Source organism: Schistocerca cancellata, chromosome 2 (assembly GCF_023864275.1).
Source record: "Schistocerca cancellata isolate TAMUIC-IGC-003103 chromosome 2, iqSchCanc2.1, whole genome shotgun sequence".
NCBI lineage: Eukaryota > Metazoa > Arthropoda > Insecta > Orthoptera > Acrididae > Schistocerca > Schistocerca cancellata.
The window spans coordinates 658,997,687-659,013,778 of NC_064627.1; the positions used below are offsets into that span (position 1 = coordinate 658,997,687).

Below are 16,092 nucleotides of genomic sequence, written 5' to 3' on the forward strand. Positions count from 1 at the left end.
GTTTCTGACTTAGACCACATAGATTCTGACATTTGATATCTAAAAAAGCTGTGTCCAAAAGAATGGTTATAGGGAATGAGATATTAAGTTAGCCACCGCTAAGAAATGAAAACATGGAGATATTCAATCGTCACAAGATGATCAGTGTACAGCACTCCATCCTTTCTTGAGAGCTACAACAAATAAAACAGGCAGACTCCTGGACAGACATGGTATTCAGCCTATTTTCCAACCACCCAAGAATATAAGGAGAGGTGCCCACAATAGACAGCCTTGGGCTTACTATTCCTGGAAGAACTTTGCACAGAACACCAGCACCATATTAATATAATAATTTTGACAAATCTATTATTGCTGTACACAGCCACATGAACAGATATACAACTATGATTGGAGACGTGGAAATCTTATCTCACACATCTATTTACTGGGAGTCTGTCATTAAAGAGCCGATGAGATCAGAACATGCAACAAAAACTTACTGGGACAGCTGCTGTTCCCTTAGAGGTGCATTGAAACAGGCACTTGCTGCTGAAAGGCTACAAAGAAATATGCTGAATTATCCACTATCTAACAACATCAGCATTGCCAAGAATGCTCCTCCTCACAGACATGGATATATTCTCCGAGAGCAAATGGAAATTCCTTTACTTGACATCTTCATGACAAAATTTGCCCAAGTAAATAAACTATCTCACAGCCTCCAGATAACTCCTGACAATGGAGGAAGTAGTTGAAAGTTTGAGATTATATTAAAATATAATGCAGCAAGAAATCCACAATGTATTTATTGCACTCATCTAGTAATTGAGATACAGTCATCAGCAGGTACATAAACAGACTGAGAATGTTGTTAGCATTCAGGTGATTCCCAGAGGTATGGCTCTGGTTCAAATGCAGGTTGCAGTTGTTATGCAGAATATTAAACCTACCAGGTACAGCAAAAGTTCAAGACCAAAGAGCACAATCCAGGACAGTAACATATTAAAACAATGTAACAAATGTTGCATACTACTGTATAGCAGTTTTTTATGTCAGACACAGTCAATATAGCTGTTCATTATTTATCTCATTTGTGACTCATCAGAGGAGCATACCAAATTATTCAAATCACACCTACCTAACTGAAGGATTAGGCCCATGGTGCTATAGTGTGTTAAATCCTTTAGTAGCGCTTTCCTTTCATCTAGATTTGGATTTTTTAAAAGAAAGTAAATAATTAATAACAACTGATATCAGTATAACAAATGAGGGCAATTAGTCACAATTTATTCCACTGATTTAACATAACACGGAAATTTCCACATGAGCAAATGAGGAGAGTGCGATATCAGACAACCTCCTCAGACATCCTGGTTGTGGTGACAGACTGATCTGTAGTGCAGCCCGAGGTCTAGGTTAGGTTGGACAGAGTTAATTTGGTTCTGTGCTGGTGAAGCCAATGAATGCGAATGCCACGAGAAGGTTGCGGTAACAGACTGACCTGTAGCCTACCTTAACATTTACGCTCGCGACATATTTAATGCACTTTGACATACTTAACGCACATTTTATAATCTAAAACGGCAAGGTAAATCCTGAAAAACTAATTTAATAAACGACAGATCGTGTTGGTTAAATGATACAGAGGTGAGAGAAATAGTAACCAAAGAAAAGAACTGAAACTTTCGTTGTCCTCCTGTCCCATGAAATGGGCGCAATTGTACCGATCATAAGTTTATAAGTCGATGTCAGGAATTATGTAACCTTAGATATAAACATTCTGTATATTATGAAAGGAAGCATTTTACTGTACATGAAGTTTACGATGTAATATTGACCTTTATCCCCTTTTTAGAACTGGAACAGTACGCACAGACGATACTACAGTACTATACTTACAATGCATTTTACGTCGAGAAACACAGATTAGCAGTTTATGCCCAGATATTTCCAAAGTGAAGTAGTATTTCGTTTTCCACATTCACCGTCCAAATCGTTACAAAGAATAAATCTATTTTCACAACGTTGTAACAGGTAAAAAACATCCGCGGCTAACTGTACACTGACAGTTGACACCTGCGGCCCGTCAGTAAACATTTCAATCCCGCGAATCACATGACTTGCGACCGCACAACAATGCGTCGATATCGTTTCTTTCGTCGGTATGCACAAGACTAGATCATACAACGCAACTGCAGCATGTTTTTCACAACAGAAAGCAGTAACTAGTTTTTGATAGACATAAAGGAGTAGTTTTTTGTTTTGAACATGTACAATCGTAGAAATTTATTGTTAGAACATTTTGAAATTAATGCACTGCCGGTTACATACACACAAAATACCACGATTTTCGTGGGATTCGATGTTACCAACAAAGCTTATAAGCTTATAGGTATGACGTATACGGCAACACAATTCTCTAATTTTGAGAAAAACGCTATTTACTATAACTGACGTGCTACCAAAGTGGTTTTTGCAGTTAAGGGGACTGGTCCGCGATTACCAGCGGAAACCTTGAAAAAATGGTCAGTTTTCTAAACAGTGTAACACAAAGAATAAGGTTTGTAGGCCCATATAATGTTTACCATGAATCACAGCTTCAGCTCTCACACTTTTTTATTTGTATTTTTTTGTTGCAAGCGAAATAAAACATGTAAATTATTTATGTACATCATAGGTACTCTTTACAAAAAATACAAAGTAGGGTTTTTTTTCCTGTAGGTTCTTTACACTATTATAGGCAAAGGAGACTACTGAAAAGATTGTGCTGTCATAAATTGTTATACAAAGACATTTTAAGTATGATTATCAAAAATTTTCGAAATGAATTCTGGGTTTTTCTTTAAAAAAAGCATTTTATTTTCGAAGTTAAGTCACAAGAGTAGTCTACTTTTTAGTTAAGCGGTTTTTACGACATTATACATAATTTCAGATCTCTATCTTTAATAGTTTTTAGCCAAAGTGTACAAGAACGTGAAATAATTTAACTTTCAGGAAATTCTAGTTAAACTTAAAACTTGCTTTTTCTATTAAACTTGCGTGGCACTAATGCATCCCAGGTCCATATTCATCCTGTTTCCTATGTTGTTCTTCCTCCGTTCTCTTTTTTACACTTCTTGTTATTCTTGCTTCTTTGGTGGCTTCAAACACCGATTTTTCTGCTTCGAAGAGTCTCCTTTGGTCAATGGGTATTAGAGCTCTATGCATTTTTAGTTCACCAGGCACTCCCATCTGTTCCGTAACATTAAGCCTTGACACTACATCGTCACTGAAACGTAGAACAGCATCTAGTACACCTATTTTTGAAGTATTTAGTCCAACTAGAGCAGTTTTTGGTATCCATTCCCACATCAATTGTTGAAACTTTCATTTGGAAACATTCTTATAATAATCTTGTGTCTCTAAGGGCCCTGTGTATAGGTGTTATAACTTCCATTATAGCAAATGGCAAACAATGTTTATGGTTGTAGGTCTCACCTTAAGTAACAGCCCTCTGGTAGCCAGCCACACCATGAGTCACTGCCAGGTGGGCAGAGTGCTTGACATAGGTTAACACTGTGGAGGATTTATGAAAGAAGGTAGCCCATACTGCCTTTTTCATTCCCTCAAGGTAATTTTTGTTTTGTCTTATGGTTGGTCCATAATAATACTGCAACCTGTCTATTTCTTTGTCTGTAAGCCAACCACATCCACTAATGCACTTAACACCAGCTAATTTCTTTCCCTTCAAATTCCTCTTGAAGTTCCTCAGTGTTGTACCTAAGCTTTTCTGGACACATCAAACACACTCCATTTATTCAATTTTTGTGACAGTATAAGGTTTGGATTCACAAACTTTTTGGTACTCTTTTGAGTCTCGATCTCCTAGTTAAGATAATTACGTCATACTATATTTCTCCACTGACCTGTGAAATATCTTCACATCTTCAGATTCCATCCCTCCACTATAACCACTGAAATTAATCAAACATTTATGATTTTCGATTCCACTAATACAGCCATGACAGTACTTGGAAATACAGTCCACATCAATGACTTTACCATTGCCCAAGGAGGTAGCGCTCACTACACCATTTAGGGAATTATGGCCTCTTCACGGCCAGAAGCCACCCATGGCTGCAGACATACATGTATTGCTGTCATTTATGTATACACTTTCCTGAACAGCGTTTTTCATACTATCATTTGCTACTTCTTCTAAAGTCTGTAGAATAATTTTAGTGTACCTGTCAAACCCAGTATGAGGAGATAGGTCCATAAGAGCGCCAAAAATTTGCACTTCTGTATTCTTTGCCTATACACCTCATAGCACAAGCAAGTTTATTATTTGTTTATACACCCCCTGTTTAGTTACACCACAAGTATAACCACATTCGATTAAATCACAAAAATTACAAACAATTCTAAATTTTAATACACAACCCCTTCTAGCACATATCTCTTTCAACTACCTTCACACCACTATTGCCACATTCCTTACATTGCAAAGCTGTATTTATAAGTTCAGATAGATTAGAGTTCAACAATAACACAACCTGAATCAATAGTTGGCGTCTCTATATTATCAGCATTAATACTGTCAAGCCCATTGTCCAAATATTCCAGTTTTAGCTTCGAAGCACTTCGAGTAATTGAAGCTGGTTCAAGTGCTGTATCACGTTTTATTTCAGTATTAGCAGAGTTAATCCGTTTGGTGATTCGATTTCCATAAAATTTATGTTGTTTAACATCGAACTTCTTAATTCTTCCCACTGCTTTCAATAATAAACTCTCTCACACAATACGAAACTCACGCAGACAGTTACTTTGCTGTAAACAAAACATTCGCGCTAAAACAACAGCATACAATGACTAAACTCTCTGTATAAACAAAAGACGAGTCACCCTAAACCTTTCGCAGGTTAGCCAACTTAAGGGAGTAAAATGTCATAAAAACGAAACAAATGAGGGCAAACTCTATTTCGTAACAGAGCTGACTGTGTGCGATAGGGACGACGTGGTGCGTCTTTCTGTGGTCCTTTTTCCTGGAAGTAAACTTTTTCTCGGTCAGAAAACTACAGAGAATTTTTAAGACAAACATTTAAAAAATCGATTTTTTTACAGTTATTCACATGTATGCCCCCTTAACTTGATGCTCGGAAATTTCTTGTTTATGTGAATAGTTCAAACACATTATACACCGACTCAGAGAGATGGTTACCGTGTTGAAGTTGTAAGCATTGTGAGCTGTGGTGAGAAAGGTAGTAGTTTCACATCCAAATTCTTCCAAATATTTTTTCCACTACTTGTTTTCTAAAAGATTCTGGGTCCTTCTCCTTAATTTAATAGAAGTATTACATGCAGTAGTCGATGTTATTTATTATAAACAATGTACTTGCTGTAATTATTGTTGCAAAGGAACATCTGGAATGTTATCCCAGTGGCCAGAAATCTTAACATATCTGTTACTCTATGCTAGAAGGTAAACAAAAGCTACAAACTGATAGTTTTAGTTACTATGAAACTTCATATAAAATGTAACTGTCTCTTGGTTTTATGGATTGTCTCACATTTGTATCTTGTTGGTAAGCATTTATTCCCGTGATGATGAGCAGCTTTGAAAAAATCCCCTCTCCCGTTCAAATGAGATTACGAAATGAATCTCGTTCTTGAAACCTATGTGATGAAGTATTTTACATTGGAGTGATGGTAGTCAATGCATCAATGGGAATATTGATGTTAGCCATGTGCAAAGTGATATTAGACACTACAGTTTAATGATATTAATTTAAAACAGAAAATGGGACGAAGACTCAGTTGAGTTAACGAATAACGTCTACCTAGTATGTATCTCAGATTGTTGTACAGGAAATCGTAGTTCAAACCATCAACGAGTCTTGAATCTTCTTAAAACTACACCAGTTCATTTCTTTGTTTGCATTCTAAAATTTTCGTATTACTACTGATCACTTCTAAAAGGATATCAGTTTCAAATTTTGAAAAATTAGGCCTCCTTTTCTTGTTTTCTGTAGTACAATAATAACACCCAAGTTACGACAACAAACTAAAAGTGCATATACCCCAGACAGTGACTATCACTGTCTTTGGACATATAATGGGTACTTTCCTTTGTGACACATGGAGTTAACTGTGGTCAAAGGCCTGGTTAGCTTAAGACATTTTGGTAACTGGCGTTAATTTGGTGCAGCACAGAGACAACTTATATGAGATGAAGCTTTAACCATGAATCTGGGACCCTTGGTTATCTTTCTTTTTAATCAATGCTGGTGCAGGCGGCCCTGGGTATTGGTACATATAACACAGAAGAGCACTACAGAGTACCAGCTTTCATTCTACATTCGCCGAATACCTTATGGATAGCCTAAAAACTCTCAGATGGAGCAGCAGTCTCACACAGAAACTAACAGTTGAGGAAAACTACCAAATATAGAAAGCCACAGCAGAAGGAAAAGAGGACCTTCTACCTTCTTCTCTGCCCTCAAAGAAGTATCATATGACACACACACACACACGCAGAGAGAGAGAGAGAGAGAGAGAGAGAATGAGAGAGAGAAGAGAGGGATTAAGGCCTAGGTCAAAGCAAGATTCAACATTTCCACACAGAACATAATCAACTGTTCACTGTCTTGTTATCGACAATGTGAGCAAGGAGGCTAGAATCCGTGCAGATCATGGAAGTATAAAATAAGAGTGTGTTTACGTTTTGCAGCGTGCAGTTGCAGCTGTAGCGGTTATAAAGCTAAGTACTGACAAAGTTATTTGGGCACTGTTATATTTATTAAATTTAATAGTTTTCAGCGGTGTTTCGTGTTGTTTGTGGCGAAATAACGATTTAATAAACTTTTGGAAACGTTTGCTCGCTGTGTTTTTTATAGTTTTTTGTGTATTGAACTAGTGTAGTAAACTTCGTGCTTTTGTTTTCAGCTGAAGTTTCTCATGATTTCTAGCGAAATATTTCAGTAAAATTTTCATTCAGTGTTTTAACTTCGTTGAGTGTTACAGTGGCCACTTGAATTTTTTGTTTTAGCTAAAACATTTGTGACGTTTTGTTAGTATTGGTATTAGCTGTGGTGTAGTAGTATTAATACAAGTAGTTGCTTTCTTAGCAGACTGAGAATTTCGAGACCGCTATTTTTAGTTCTATAAGTAGTTCTACTGGTGTAACTGAACTTAGGTAACGTAGAATACAGTTTTTTTCATTAACTGTAAAATCTGACCATGAGTGAGAAGTGTGGCCTCTGTCGTAGGTTTGTGAGTAGTGGGATTTGTTCGAAGTATTTTCATTGTGGGGAATGCAGTGGGGAAGCCAGTGGGCATTCTAGCGAGATCCTCTCCTGGGAAAGCAAAATCTGTAGTAGAAATAAGTTGACAAACGAGCAGGAGCATAAGATCTGTGCCCTTCAGGTGCAGTCACAACGCGCAAAGGAGGAACTAGATAGGTTGAAGAGGGTGAAGGGTGGTGGGGAATTGGGACTGGCAGTTGGCAAGAATAATTTGACAATTCAGAGGCTTCCTTTATCAGGATACAGATTAGCTGGCTGTTTTTCAAGGAGTTCCTTGTGGGGTGGAGGAGTGGCCATGTACATAAAAAACAGTATTCCATTTGAGTCCATAGATGTATCACGGCACTGCACTGAACAGATATTTGTATTTTGTGCAGGGGCACTTGAATTTAGTGAAACTAAACCTCTAATTGTTGTTGGTTATAGGTCCCCCAACTCTGATGTCAGAGCATTTCTGCTCAAGCTAGAGAGCGTTCTTGATTCACTTTGTAGAGAGTACCAGACATTAGTTGTGTATGATGGTGCAAGAGAAAGGTCTGATGCAAACTGTGTTTTTTCCAACCAGGGTGCAGGGGAGCAGTAGCACAGCAGTAGACAATATTTTTATTCATTCTTCATTACTAGATGGGCATTCTGTTACTAAAAGGGTTAATGGCCTTTCAGACCATGATGCACAATTAATATTAAAAGGCTTTTTTAGTCAAACAAATGTCACGTATGATTACAAACTATGTAGGAAAGTTAATCCAACAGCAATAGACAGTTTTTTAAACCTTGTCAAGGAACAAGAGTGGCAGGATGTTTATAGTGCCGATAACAAAGAGCCGGCCTGAGTGGCCGTGCGGTTCTAGGTGCTACAGTCTAGCACCGAGCGACCAAGCACCGAGGTTCGAATCCTGCCTTGGGCATGGATGTGTGTGATGTCCTTATGTTAGTTAGGTTTAATTAGTTCTAAGTTGTAGGCGACTGATGACCTCAGAAGTTAAGTTTCATAGTGCTTAGAGCCATTTGATAACAAAGATGATAAATATAATGCTTTCCTTAACATGTTTCTCATGCTCTTTGAGAGTTGTTTCCCATTAGAACGTTCTAAATGGGGTACTAGCAGTAGTAGGCAGCCCGGGTGGCTGACAAGTGGGATAAGGATGTCACGTAGAACAAAGCAGGAATTATATCAAAATGTTAGAAGTAGTCACAATCAAGCTACAGTAGCCCATTACAAACAGTATTGTAAGGTGCTTAAAGTGTTATTAGGAAGGCAAAGAGTATTTGGTAAGCAAATAGAATAGCTAATTCACATGATAAAATTAAAACCATATGGTCAGTTGTGAAGGAAGTGTACGGTCAGCAGCGCAAGGTCGACGATATAGTCAGTTTGTAGTAAAAATATTTCTGTTGCTGATAAATCAGATATATGTACAGTATTTAACTACCATTTTCTGAGCATTGCTGGTAAATTAAATAAAAATTTAGTTTCTGCAGGGAATCATATAACTTTCTTGGCAAATGCCTTTCCGAGATTTATGTTTGAAATACTCCTCTGTACACAGGAAAGGGGGAGATTGAGTCAATAAATAAATCACTGACGACTAAGGACTCTCATTGTTATGATGGAGTGCCTGCCAGAATATTAAAGTACTTTGCTGCACATATTAGCCCTGTATTTACCTATACTTGTAATTTTTCCTTTAGGAATGGTCAGTTTCCTGAACAGTTAAAGTACTCAGTAGTAAAGCTGCTTTATAAGAAGGGAGAAAGGGATAATTTAGACAGTTTTAGAACTTTTTCTATGCCATCAGTATTTGCTAATGTTATTGAAAAGGCTGTGTATGTAGGGATAATTGATCATTGTATATCACACGATTTGCTTTCAAATGTAGAGTTCGGCTTTAGAAGTCATTTAACACCCAAAAATGCTATATTCTCTTTTCTCTGTAAGGTACTGGATGGGTTAAACAAAAGGTTTTGAACGCTAGGCATATTTTTTGATTTAAATAACGTGTTTGATTGTGTTGATCACAAAATATTGCTCCATAAGTTGGACCATTACGGAATATGGGGGTAGCTCACAATTGGTTCACCTCTTACTTTCGCAACAGACAGCAAAACGTCATTATTCACGATGTTGAGAATGGCTGTGATGTTGGGTCTGAGTGGGGTACAGTCAGATAGGAGGTGCCCCAGGGATCACTGTTGGGGCCACTCTTGTTCCTTATTTATATAAACGATATGCCGTCTAGTATCACGAGTAACTCTAAAATATTTGTTTGCTGATGACACTTGCTTGGTAGTAAGGGATGTTGTGTACAGCATTGCGTCGGTATCAAGTAGGGTAGTTCATGGCCTAAGTTCACGACTTGTAGAAAATAAACTAAAGCCATATGACAGTAGGACTCTGTTTTTACAGTTTCTAACACACAATTCAACAAAACCTGACATTTTAATTTCACAGAATGGGCATATGTTTAGTGAAACTCTACAGCTCAAATTTCTAGGTGTTCACATAGGTAGTATACTGTCATAGATAGTATACTGTCTTGTCAGGATCTTGTTCAAAGACTTAATGCTGCCATTCTTACTATTCAAGCGGTATCTGAAGTAAGTGATTCTTCAACATGAAAAGTAGTCTACTTTGCTTATTTTCATTCGCTTATGTCGTATGGTATAATATTTTGGGGTAACTCTTCCCATTCTAAAAGGATATTTTTGGCTTACATATGAGCGGTTTGGGTATTAAGTGGTGTAAGTTCACAAACTTCTTGTCATCCCTTGTTCAGAAGCATGGGTATTTTGACATTGGCCTCTCAATATCAGTTTTTGTTAACAATATTACCTTATTCCCAATAATAAGCAGCTTTCACTCAGTTAATATTCAGCAGAAATCAAACATGCATTTGGATCGGACTTCCTTAACTCTTGTGCAGAAAAGTGTGGAGTATACTGCTGCATCTATTTTCAATAAGCTACCACTCAAATTCAAAAATCTTAGCAGTAATCCAAGCACTTTCAAATCGAAACTGAAGAGTTTCCTCATGGGTCACTCCTTCTATTCTGTCGAGGAGTTCCTTGAAAAATTAAGCTGATTCTTGTTGTGTTGTTGATTGCGTTTACTTAAACTCATGGACTGACTTTTTTCGGGTTCATAAACATTTTATTTTTATTTGTTATTACTTTTATGTTGTAATTTCATGTACTGACACATTCCATGACCATGTGCGGGGTAGCCAGGCGGTCTGATCCAAATTTGCTCCTCAGTTTGATCCTATGGAAGTTGATGTGTAAATAAATAAATTCTTACCTCCATGATGCCAATGTCTCAGTGATCTGTATACTATCTGAACGTCGAACTGCAGCTGTGTGCATGTGCTGGTCAAAGATACTCATATTTCATTTCTTGATTAATTATAATATAGCTGTTATGAAATGTCACTAGAATGCAAAATGAAAATGCTTTTCTATTTTGCTCCCACGTCAACCTATTACATTACATAATAAAGTTCACAGTCAGAAATAAGGAGACTTCTTTATCATATACAGATTGGTGGAAACTTTTTTTGGCTAACTGTTGTTGTTGTTTTGGTCTTCAGTCCCGAGACTGGTTTGATGCAGCTCTCCATGCTACTCTATCCTGTGCAAGCTTCTTCATCTCCCAGTACCTAATGCAACCTACATCTTTCTGAATCTGCTTAGTGTATTCATCTCTTGGTCTCCCCCTACGATTTTTACCCTCCACGCTGCCCTCCAATACTAAATTGATGATCCCTTGATGCCTCAGAACATGTCCAACCAACCGATTCCTTCTTTTAATCAAGTTGTGCTACAAACTCCTCTTCTCCCCAATCCTATTCAATACCTCCTCATTAGTTATGTTATCTACCCATCTAATCTTCATCATTCTTCTGTAGCACCACATTTCGAAAGCTTCTATTCTCTTCTTGTCCAAACTATTTATCGTCCATGTTTCACTTCCATGCATGGCTACACTCCATACAAATACTTTCAGAAACGGCTTCCTGACACATAAATCTATACTCGATGTTAACAAATTTCTCTTCTTCAGAAACGCTTTCCTTGCCATTTCCAGTCTACATTTTATATCCTCGCTACTTCGACCATCATCAGTTATTTTGCTCCCCAAATAGCAACTACTACTTTAAGTGTCTCATTTCCTAATCTAATTCCCTCAGCATCACCCGACTTAATTCGACTACATTCCATTATCCTCGTTTTGCTTTTGTTGATGTCATCTTATATCCTTCTTTCAAGACACTGTCCATTCCATTCAACTGCTCTTCCAAGTCCTTTGCTGTCTCTGTCAGAATTACAATGTTAGCGGCGAACCTCAAAGTTTTTTCTCCATGCATTTTAATACCTACTCCGAATTTTTCTTTTGTTTCCTTTACTGCTTGCTCAATGTACAGATTGAATAACATCGGGGAGAGGCTACAACCCTGTCTCACTCCCTTTCCAACCACTGCTTCCCTTTCATGCCCCTCGACTCTTATAACTGCCATTTGGTTTCTGTACAAATTGTAAATAGCCTTTCACTCCCTGTATTTTACCCCTGCCACCTTTAGAATTTGAAAGAGAGTATTCCAGTCAACATTGTCAAAAGCTTTCTGTAAGTCTACAAATGCTAGGAACGTAGGTTTGCCTTTCCTTAATCTTTCTTCTAAGGTGAGTCGTAAGGTCAGTATTGCCTCACGTGTTCCAATATTTCTACGGAATCCAAACTGATCTTCCCCGAGGTCCACTTCTACCAGTTTTTCCATTCGTCTGTAAAGAGTTCGCGTTGTATTTTGCAGCTGCGACTTATTAAACTGATAGTTTTGTAATATTCACATCTGTCAACACCTGCTTTCTTTGGGATTAAAATTATTATATTCTATTTGAAGTCTGAGGGTATTTCGCCTGTCTCATACATCTTGCTCACCAGATGGTAGAGTTTGTAATGTCCACATGCGTCTGAATTTCATGCTTTCTCGCATGGATTTTAACATTCAAAGATTGAGACAATGTTAGTAATAGGGTAAAGGGGTATCACACCACATTGTGGGTTGCCTACATCAGGGACAAGTATACATTCAGGGACAAACCTATCGTTCTCTTTAGATTGACAGGTCCTTAACCTATTGTTCTGCTAAGTGGATTATGATTCCCTAGGGATAATCGGTCCTTCAGAGAACCGCCCCCCACCCCTATACCCGTCCCTCACCCCACTGGGAACTCCCCTCTCCGATACAAGCACACATTTGATATCAATTCGATTGACTAATTAATTAACTCGAGCAGTTAATTGACCTCTCCCATTTTGGTAACCCCCAGCGCTCCCTCTCTTCTCCCCTAACTAGAAATTGGCAGAAAAAACATTCAGTTAAATAGCTGTTTGGTGGGGAATCGATTGTAGTGTATGGAATATTGTTTAACCAATTTAGACAATGTGTTAAATATTGTTTATTGAAACAATTTATTTGATACAAGATGGTATATAGAATATAGTTTATTTATTTATTTAAAGAAGTTGGCAGGAAATCGGTTGCAGTGAATGGAATACTGTTTAAACAACTCAGGCAATATGTGGAATATTGTTTATTTAAACAATTTATGAGAAACAAGAAGGGGTATGGCATATAGTTTATTTACTTAGTTAAAGAACTTGGTCGGAAATCGATTGCGGTGTATGGAATATTGTTTAAACAATTTAGACAATGTGAGGTGTATGGAATATAGTTTGCAGTGTGTGGAATATTTAAACAATTGCGGTTCTTTCTCAATCCAGGCGCATAAGGAAACAAGTAATTACGCTGTCATAAATCTCTTAAACGAATCTTCAAAACTTTCTTGCATCTCGACATCCATGCACGCTCCCTGGAGTCAGGGTGTGCCGGGAGGACTTGGAACCGCTGATATCTGTGACATCTGCTGCAAGTAGCAACATGCTAATCCCAGGAACAAAAGCACACATCCTGTTGGCGTCCCCCATTATCTCAAGTGGTCATGTTCTGTTTCTGCATACGTGACACAACCTGTCGGATACCAGCACACAAGAAAGACGCCTTCCTTCCAAAGGAAATGCCTGGCAGGAAATCGATCGAGAAATACTACTGAAGTTAATAAATAATTAATTTCTGGTCACACGATCATGCTGTAGAGAATAGCAGTAGCTATTTCACATACACACAAATTGACAATGTCACAAAATTAGTAACAGATTGACTCGAAATACATTTTGAAAAAGATCATTGCAAACAAAGAGAGAGAGAGAGAGAGAGATATCTGTAGTTTGCTTTGCAGATGACATGGGGACTAGCATGGAATATTTAAACAATTACACTTTTTCATTCCGCCATGGACTCTAAACTGCCCCAGCCTTCCTGGTGCACTTTCTTGTGGTACAGCTAATGAGCTGCTTCAGGAGTTATTAAATCTGCTGCGGGGTATCATATCTCGAAAATGTCAGAAATTTTGTTTCATGAGATGGGCCTCAGGAAATTTTATTTCGGTCGTGAATATAGGCATTTAAACAATTTGCTGCAGACACACACATACACACACACACAGTTTAAAAGTACTCAAAATAAAAAGATCGACACTGCACAGTAGTCCGCATACAAAAAACAATAGTGTTATATTTTTGACGAGAAATTTCATTAAATAATCCAAACCTATTATTATTTGGTGTCACAACCGGAAGTGGTGACGCATGAAATGATAGTTGTAATTTCAAATTTAGATGTGAATTCATACCATCATGGTTATGGAATTTCCGACCAGTAAGGGTCTGCTAAGTGTATTTTCTTTTTTAAAGAACTATAGAATTTTCAAATTGGTTCTCTCTGCTACATTCGGATGGTGGAGGAAGGGTCTACCCTGAAATGGGATAGCAACATCAACAACAAATACCTCAGCAAGACAGATCCCATTGTGATGTATTGAGAAGCATTAAACACGGTACACTTAACCTGCGATCCAATCTGTAATAATAAGTTGTCATGGCTAGATGTCAGAGATCGCTATCAATCGTGAATTTGACATTGCGATTTGGTTTTTAGAGCACTATAGAATTCCTAAATTGGTTCTCTCCTTTGGAGGGATTAAAGACCTATTGTATGACAGGATAGAGACCTCAGCAAATACCACTGCATCACAGGACTAGAATATTGAACTCATTTTTGTTTCATGATGGAGTGCTAAGATCTACCACTGTCACAGGACGCCTCCTCACTTTCGAACTCTCTTAAGGTAACCAAATGTCAATTGGTGCGTTCTTTCAATGTGTTTTAATAATTACACTGTCGCAGATCGCTTAGGCATACCTGAAAAACTTTCTTGCGTCTCGCCATCCGCTCAGGCTGCCCAGAGTTGGAGTGGTCGAAATTCGAAAGGAGGAGGAAGAGTCTACCATGTGATGCCATAGTAACAAGAACAACAACAAATAATTCTGCAAGACAGAGTCCACTGCGATGAATTGAGAAGTACTAAACAGAATACAATTAAATCGCGATCCAGTCCGTAACAGTAATTGTCATGGTTAAATGTCCAAGATCGCTGAAACACTCGCACATCCCGCGCTCATGTCCTGAAGTACACACACAGAGCGCCAATCCTCCCATACGCCGTCGACGTCAATGTTCAGACGTCGAGGAAAGTTACCACCGGAGTCACAGCCGCAGTCGTGCACGCACGTGTATACCAGGGTACATCGGCTCCGGAGATGGGGGGCGTCTGGGAATGATTGGGATGGTGGGATTACAGATGTTATCAGTATGTCCAGCACAAACACCCATCATTTTGAATCTTCTCTCACGCAACACACAGGACTGCATTTAATTCCACTTTCCCAGCACACTAGGCCCCGCTAACGCAGACAAGGGCAGACAGGTCGGTGCATTCCTTGTACCTAACTCCCAGTCACCTGTGCTGTAGGAGGACCGTAGTCCACAGACCGTCATCGCAAGAGAGGGTTCAAATGTTTCAAATGGCTCTGAGTACTATGGGACTTAACATCTGAGGTCATCAGTCTCCTACTTAAACCTAACTAAGTTAAGGACAGCACATACATCCATGCCCGAGGCAGGATTCGAATCTGCGTCCATAGCAGCAGCGCGGTTCCGGACTGAAGCGCCTAGAACCGCTGGCCATACCCGCCGGCGGAGAGGGTTACTATGCTGCTGTATATTACTTAGTACCAGACATTCTCCCTGCACGTTTCTCTGTGATAAACTATGATGAAAAACTGTAAAGTGATACGACTACTATGTAGCACACCAAAGAAACATCGATTCATTGTATTACATACACTGCGTAAGTTTCCAGACGTGTATGACGCCTGTTGTTTACGAAGTTCAAGCTCGATTACAGTTCGGAAATTGTTATACGGCCACAACAGACCTACAAAATTATCGTCACAAGCCGAAAATGCATATGAAAAAACGTGTGACATCTTACAAGGGAATTAACACCACGATCAATAGGTAGAAGAGATGTAACAATGTTACCACAGTTTACCAACGGCCCTGGTAACCTTCCTCTTGCACACAGAAGTAATAGTCCGATGTTATGCTGTATTACTCATGTATTGCTCATGTGCGGGATAATATTGCCATTTCGCCATGACGCTACATCTCTAGAATGCCCTCTCTCTCAACTACTAAGGTGTGTATATGTAGCATCAGTCTACTCTCCTCCTCCAGAGCACACAGTTTCATTGATTTTACTCAGTACCCATTTCTTGGTATTTATCTCTAATTTTATGTATTCTGAGTCAATTTCCGTAATTTTACTAGGTTTTCACGATTTTACATATTTCACCGTGTTTCCCTCGGTT

General features: G+C 38.5%; 1 protein-coding gene across 6 annotated transcripts in view; it reads right to left on the reverse strand.

Annotated features, from left to right (window-relative positions):
• LOC126162345 (NAD-dependent protein deacylase sirtuin-5, mitochondrial-like) overlaps positions 1–16,092 on the reverse strand; it is a 106,940-nt gene that overhangs the window by 54,474 nt on the left and 36,374 nt on the right. Inside the window, exons 1-2 of one of the 6 annotated variants that reach the window (XM_049918790.1) lie at positions 1,882–2,101; positions 1,121–1,186 (exon numbers count right to left, since the gene is read on the reverse strand). The exons of 1 other annotated variant lie outside the window; for it this stretch is intronic. The gene's annotated coding sequence lies outside the window, so the exon portion shown is untranslated. 4 more of the 6 variants (XM_049918792.1, XM_049918791.1, XM_049918789.1 and 1 more) reach the window with 4 other exon arrangements.